General features: G+C 47.2%; 1 long non-coding RNA gene across 1 annotated transcript; it reads right to left on the bottom strand.

Annotated features, from left to right (window-relative positions):
- Nucleotides 1-262: 262 nt before the first annotated feature.
- Nucleotides 263-6,316, bottom strand: LOC150067854 (uncharacterized). Its single transcript, XR_016535991.1, has 3 exons — nt 6,210-6,316; nt 2,097-2,157; nt 263-734 (listed from the first exon to the last, which is right to left on the bottom strand). It is a non-coding gene; the product is annotated as an uncharacterized LOC150067854 (long non-coding RNA).
- Between the last annotated feature and the right edge of the window lie 1,394 nt (nt 6,317-7,710).

Genomic DNA, 7,710 nt, shown 5'->3' with positions numbered 1-7,710 from the left:
GTGACGTTTTTCTCCCATGTGACTTCTCCTGTGTCTCTGGAGATGACTGGAGCTCATGAAGGCTTTCTCACACTGGGGACTCTCACAGGGTCTCTCACCCGAGTGAATTCTTGCATGTGTTTTCATGTAGTAACGGTCGCAGAAGGACCTTCCGCTGCTGGCATTCATAGCGTTTCTCTGCACGCTTGGCTTCCTCCTGCGTCAGCAGCTAGGGTTTCCTGAGGATATTCTTGCATGGCTTACTTTCACAGAGCCACCCTCCGCTGTGATTTCTTTCATATCTGTAAAATCTGGTGGGATGTGCAGAGGCTTCTTCATGTTCTTCAGACACAGAGGGCTTCTCTTCACTGTGAGCGTTCTCGCCGGCTTCTGTGAAGGCTTCTTCCTTTGACAGTGCTGCCATGGTCTGAGGCAGAATGGAGATACCGACAGGCCCCATTATATGGCTTATTTCCACTAGGCTTCTCTCTGGCACCAGCACTTTTGTGGGTCTCCCAGTCCTGGGAGCAAGAGGAGGCTTTCCAGCATGCCTTCTGACTGGCATGGGACCTGTATGCAGGGTGCGCACTGACGGCGTGCAGAGATGGATGAGTGATGCCAGGCTCCCCACCCCGGCACTGTTCACCCAGGGGTGCCCCACACGGGAGACTCTGATTCACAATGTGTGCTGGAGTCTGCTGGCAGGCCTTTCCACACTGTCTTCATATTCGCAGAGCCTCCTTGCCACATCTTCTCTGTTAAATGTGAAAAGAGAATTACAACAGTGTTTTTTTTTCTTGCCAGTCCAGGGACAGAGCCTGGGCACTGTCCTTAGCCTCTTTGTGCTCAAGGCTACTGCTCTACCACTTGAGCCTCACCACTGCTTCTGGCTTCTTCTGAGTAGCTTATTGGAGGTAAGAGTCTCATGGACTTTCCTGTCTAGGCTGGCTCCAACCAGTGATCCCCAGATCTCAGCCTCCTGAGTAGCTAGGATTTTAAGAGTAAGCCAGCGGCACCCAGATTAGAATAGTTTGTTTTTTTTTCCCCCCTCCAGTCCTGGGGCTTGAACTCAGGGCCTGAACACTGTCCTTAGGCTTTCTTGGGGCTAGCACTCTACCACTTGAGCCATAGCACCATTTCTGGCTTTTTCTGGGTATGCGGTATCAAGGAATCGAACCCAGGTCTTTGTGCATGCTAGGCAGGCACTCTACCACTAGGCCCAACTCCTGGCCCCTTACAATACTTTTTTAAAACACCAGTCATTTCCCAAAAACACTGTTGGATTTCTGTCCTCTAAAATAATTTATGAACATGAGCTGAATGACAGCAGAAAGACTGAGGTAAACAACTAAGGTAAATGGCTGGATAACACCGTGTTCACACACACAGTCTCAAGGAGTCTGAGATCTGAGGATCAAGGTTCAAAGCCAGCCCAAGCATCATGTCTGTGAGACTCTTATCTCTAATAACCACCAGAAAACTGGAAGTGGTACTGTGCTCAGTGGTAGAGTGCTAGATTTGAACTGAAGAGCTCAGGGACAGCACCCAGACACAGAGTTCAAGCCTCATGACCAGCAACTACAACAACAAAAAAAGAGGCAAAGTCCTAGACTCAAGCAAAAAAACTAAAGGACAGAGCCTAGTCCACGAGTTCAAGACCCAGGACCAGCTCACAGACAGACAGACACAAATATATACACTTGTATTTTAATATTTGAAAACTTTCAATACCCATTTTGCAGTAGTAGGTACAGTTCAGTCTAAGCCTAAAACTCATTTTCATTTCATACACACCTTATATATCAAGCCTGAAGTTAAAAGATAAAAAAAATATGGTGCAGTACTTTTTATTCTGAGCTATTGATAAGTGTCTCTCCTAAAGTTTGCTCAAGCCTAGCCCTTTATCATTCGAGCCATACGTTTATTTCTGACTTTTTGGAGGTAAGAGTCTCATGTGTGCCCAGGCTGGTTTCAAATGGTGATCCTCGGATCTCAGCCTGCTGGGTAACTAGGATGACAGGTGTGAGCCACAGATGCCCAGCATCTGCTCAGTTTTTAGGGTTCCTATACTCCCTGATATTTGAGGTGCACAGCTTTTCCTTGTGAGGGCAGATTACCTTAGATTTCTGTTGAGAGTTCTGTAGTCATGTTCAAATTTTTCTTCATTCTGTTTTTCCCCTAAAACTTAGTCACAAAGAAATCACGGTGATTAAGATGATGGGGAGGGGTCAGGGAGGGAAAAGGGGGACAAAAACATGAGAAAGGGTAGCAATGATTGAGATGTACCCACTACCTGACGAATGTAACTGTAACCCCTCTACACATCACCCCCACAATAAAATACAATTTTAAGAAATCACTGTGATTTATTCAACATTAAAGAAAAATCATTGCACTGCAGGTGTATGTGGAACTTTATGATCATTCATGGCGTAGTCACCCCAAAATTCCATTTCCATATTCCAAACAGTGCAGCAACACTCAAGAGTAACACACAGCCATTTAGTGATTGGAGGAAGGGTAGGTTCTCGAACGCCTCACACATCATATCTCTGTAGAGCTTCTTTTAGGAAAGAAAGATCATTCCAGTGTGAAGGTCACAACAACATCCACAAAGGTCACTGGATCCTAAAATACCCCACATACATACCAAAGAGGAATAAGGAAAGCCACAGCACTGGAAATCATTTATCTCCTCCAAAGAATGTCACAGGATGACATCTTCCCCAAATATCCCATCTCTTACTATTCAGACTCACATACTCTCATGCAGCAGTTCTGACAGGAGTTGAGAGCCATTTGGTAAATTACTTAATAGTGGACATGGACACCTGTTACTTAATTTTTTGCCAGTCCTGGGTTTGAGCACTGTTCCTGGCCTTTCTCAAGGCTAGAGCTCTACCACTTGAGCCACAGCACCATTTCTGGCTTTTTCTGTGTATTTGGCACTGAGGAATGGAACCCGGGTCTTCATGCATGCTAGGCAAGCACTCTACCACTAGGCCACACTCCCAGCCCTCCAATTACTCTTGAGAAAATGGGAAGTAGAACTGTGGCTCAAAGGGTAGGGTGGTAGCCTTAAGCTAAAGAGCTCAGGGACAGTGCTCATGCACAGAGTTCAAGCCCCATGACCCACCAAAAAAAAAAAAAAGAAATAGCAAGAACATGCGAAGGATTATAATCCTTATAATCCTGGCTATTCAGGAGGTGATCTGAGAATTTCGGTTCAAAGCTAGCCTAGAAATGAATGTCTATCAGACTCATTATTATTATTGGCAATCTTGAGGCTTGAACTCAGAGCCTGAGCACTGTCCTTGAGCTTTTCCTTCAAGGCTAGCAATCTGCCACTTGAGCCACAGTACCACTTCCAGCTTTTTTCAATGTATGTGGTACTGAGAAATGGAACCTGGTCTTGGTGCATGCTAGGCAAGCACTCTACCACTGAGTCAAACTCCCAGCCCAGACTCTAATTTTCCTGTGAGTGTATGAGCCAGCACTTGGCCTAGGCACTCTTCCTCAGTTTTTTTTTTTTTCCACTTGAGCCACATTCCATTTCAGGCTTTTGTTACGGGAAATTATTAGGGTTTTTTTTTTTTTTTGTCAGTTGTGGGGCTTCTTGAACTCTGGGCCTGTGCGTTGTCCCTGAGCTCTTCAGCAAAGGCTACTGCCCTACCCCCTGAGTGACAGCCCCCTTCCTGTTTTCTAGTGATTAATTGGAGGTAAGAGTTTCCTGGACTTTAGTGCCCTTGATCAGTCAGATGGAATCAAGGTAACGTGATATACATACTGGAAATTTATCCAGCCATAAGAATGAACTTACATTGCTTACAGGAAATTGGACAGAACTGGAAAGGATGATCTCACATCAAGCAAGCCTGCTTACCAACATGTCTCACATCAAATATGGGATTGTGGTAACCACCGAAATGTTCAAGGGGCCTTCTACAAATTATTCTGACACCACTAAACTTAGCAGAAATGGCATGACTTTACGATCCAGTGCCATCCTATAGCCACCATGACACAGGCCAGTCCAAAGTATGTGCCTGCTTTCCCAGTCTCTAAAAGTGATGATGGAGTGGTACTCTCAATTTCCACATTAACATAAATTAACACAGTGCCTAAAAGGGACTCACAAAAAAAACAAAGACACTCTTGACCATCAGGAATTTTTTTTAGGGGGGGGGCACGTGTGGGACTAGAACTCTGCCTGGGTGTTGTCCCGGAGCTCTTCAGCTTTTTTGTGCTCACTGATATATACCTCCAGTCTAGCTTTTTTTTTTCATAAAGTGATGTGGGTCTCTGGGAAGTGTTCTTCTGAAGGCTAGCTTGAATCTTCATCCTTAGATCTCAACTTCCTGAGGAAGTAGCATTAAGAACGTCATTAGTCTCTGTGTGTGCATATACCTTGGTGCCAGGGGTTCAGCTATTCCTCCAGCCCAGAATTTTGCAAGTGTATGAAGTAATATCAGGGGTTAAGTGGGGGGATGGAGGGAACCTGTAATTGAACTGCATAGGGTATTTGCTGGCTCTGTTCTATTTCTTCTACATTTGGGAGGTCAGGATTCCTTGATCCCAGCTATTTACTCAGGTTGAGCTTTTTACTCAGGTAAAAACAACTGGGAAGGGAAAACAAAACATTTCATCTGTTTTCTGTTGACAAAGTGTAATCAGTCGCAGTTGAGCAGTCTGAGGAAGGCACTGCAGCACATTAGTGTAATTTTTGAAATTACTCTTTGTGTCACTTTATTGCATCAAGATTCTAATCACCTCAGAAATTTCATGGATGAGCCTTGAAACCCAACTGTTCAATAGTATTAAATCTCCAAGGGCACATGAGTCCCTGGTAAGAATTCTTAAATGTCCTGACATTCTAACTAGAAGTATGTCATTTTACCTCATTTCTCTTCTTTTTCTATTTTGATAAAAGGGCTCCCTATAGCCAGTCCAGGGGGCTCACGCCTGTAATTCTAGTTACTCAGGAAGCTGAGATCTGAGAATCAAGGTTCAAAGCCAGCTCCGGCACAAAAGGACCTGAGACTCATCTCCAATTAACCACCAGAAAATGGGAAGTGGGCCTTGGCTCAGGGGTAGGGTGGTAGCAATGAGCTGAAGAGTTCAGGGACAGCACCCACTCCAGGTGGAGTTCAAGCCCCATGACCTCCTCCCCCGCCCCCCCCCCAAAAAAAAACCATAAAAGCACAAGACTCATTCAAGCTGAGGGGTCAGGGGGGCAGACAGATTAATCAGTGCAAGCACAACTGTTATAAATTAACTTGTTTCTGCACACTGGAAACACTAAACTCGGATCTAGCAAACAAATTCTCCATTGGTTTCACATGGGATGACTTTCTCTGGACTAAAGCCTGATCTTGCCACCTCTACAATGTGTCTTCCTCTTCCAAATTCTGTCAGCTCCTGTTTTCTCTAAATGCAAAGTCCTATTCTTTATCTCCTTTTTTTTCTTTTTTGGTGCCAGTCATGGGGCTTGGACTCAGGGCCTGAGCATTGTCCTTGGTCTTAAGACTAGAGCTCTACCACTTGAGCCACAGCACCTTCTGGTTTTCTGTGGATGTGGTACAGGGGAAACCAAACCCGGGTCTTCATGCAAGCTAGGCACTCTACCACTAGGCCAAACGCCCGACCCCTTCATTTTTTGTTTTTGTTTTGCCAGTCCAGGTACTTGAACTCAGGGCACGGTCCATGAGCTTTTGTCTCAAGCTGGGTGCGGAGGCTCAAGCCAGTAACCCTAGTAGTCAACAGGCAGCGATCTGAGGGTCTGGGATCAAAGCCAGCGTGGGCATGAAAGATCATGAGACTCTTATCTCCAATTAATCATTAGAAAACCAGAAGTGGGGCAGAGGCTTAAAGGGTAGGGTGGCAGAAGAGTTCAGGGATAAGGTGCAGGCCCAGAGTTCAAGCTCCATGACCCACCAAAGAAATAGACTTTAAGAGGAAAAAACAACAACAACAAAAACCCTTTTTGCTTTAGACTAGCACGCTTGCCACCTGAGCCACGGTGCCACGTCCAGCTTTCTGTTTATGTGGTACTGAGAAGGAATCAAAGCCGGGGCTTGGTGGCAGTTCAGGCGGTGCTGACGGCCGCAGGGGCCAGGCCCGGCGTGGGGGGCCAGGCCCGGCGTGGGGGGCCAGGCCGTGGACGGTGACCCCTCAGTCTCCTTTCCACTCCGAGGACCCTCCCCGCCGCCCCGGGGACTCGCCGCACTCACCATATGTGCTTCTGGTCGGAATTGGGGACCCACTGAGGTCCCAAAGATGCCGCAGCTGTCACCTCTGCAGACCCGAGTCCAGAAGCCACAGCGGGGGAGGGAAAAACGACAACAGAAACGCCCACACCGGAAGCGGAAGCGGCCTAGTCCACAAGCCCCCATCGAGGCTCCTCATTGGACGGATGGTTCAGAGGCGTTGATTGGCTAACGGTAGAGGTAGGGGCGGGCTCATGCCTGTAGTCCTGACCGCCCTTGCGTCTGAGAGGTGAGGATCGCGGTTCGAAGCCAGCTCACGCAAGAAGGGCCAGGAGATTTTTATTTTTATTATTTCTTTCTTTTGTTGGTCAATCGTGGGGCTTGAACTCGGCCTGAGCGCTGTCCCCGAGCTCTTCAGCCCAAGGCTACCACCCTACCCCTTGTCCACAGCCCCACTTTCCCTTTTCAAGTGATTAATTAGAGACAAGAGTTTCACAGAGTTGAGAACTGGGGCTGGCTTTGAACTGCGATCCTCAGATCTCAGCCTCCTAAGTAGCTAGGATGACAGGTGTGAGCCACCGCGCCAGGCTCACTTTATTAAAAAGGATCTAGGATTGGGGGCTGGAAGTTCAGCCTAGTGGTTGAGTGCTTGCCTAGCTTGCACGAAGACCCAGTTTCAATTCCTCGGTACCACATACATAGGAAAAAAGCTGGAAATGGTGCTGTGGCTCCAGTGGTAGAGCTCTGGCCTTGAGAAAGCCCAAGGACAGCGCTCAGGCCCTGAGTTCAAGGCTCACCACTGGCAAAAAAAAAAGGATCTAGGATTGAGGCCGGGAGTTTGGCCTAGTGTTAGAGTGTCTACCTAGCATGCATGAAGACCCTGGTTCGAGTCCTTGGTACCACATACATAGAAAAAGCCAGAACTGGTGCTGTGGCTCAAGTGATAGAGCCTTGAGGAAGCCCAAGGACGGTGCTCAGGCCGTGAGTTCAATGCCAAGGACTAGCAAAAAAGGAAATCCATGACACTGCCTGCCCAGATGGCTCATGCCTGGACTCCTAGTTACTCAGGACGCCTTGATATGAGGATGGAATTAGTTTGTTTTTGTTTTTTTGTGGATCATGGGGCTTGATCTCACCCTGGGTGCTGTCCCTGAGCTCTTCAGCCCAAGGCTAACACCCTACTCTTCAGACAAGCCCCAGTTCCTGTATTTCTAGAGGTTAATTGGAGATAAGAGTCTCAGGTCCTTTTGTGCCCTGGCTGGCTTTGAACCTTGACCCTCAGATCTCAGCCTCCTGAGTAGCTGGGATTACAGGAGTGAGCCACCATGCCTGGCTCTTAGGATGGAGTGTTAAAGCCAGCCCGGGCATTACAAAACTCTTATCTCCTATTAATCATTAGAACATTGGAAGTGGGGCTGTGGCTCAAGTGTAGGGTGGTAACATTGAGCTGAAGAGGTCAGGGACATCGCCCAGGCCCAGAGTACAAACCCAGGACCCACCAAAAAAAAAAAAAATCCATGACACT

Source organism: Megascapheus bottae, chromosome 1 (genome assembly GCF_031878675.1).
Source record: "Megascapheus bottae isolate mThoBot1 chromosome 1, mThoBot2.hap1, whole genome shotgun sequence".
In the NCBI taxonomy this organism is placed as follows: Eukaryota; Metazoa; Chordata; class Mammalia; order Rodentia; family Geomyidae; genus Megascapheus; species Megascapheus bottae.
The sequence above is the reverse complement of the archived record's forward strand: the minus strand, read 5'-3'. Positions and strand labels throughout refer to the sequence as shown.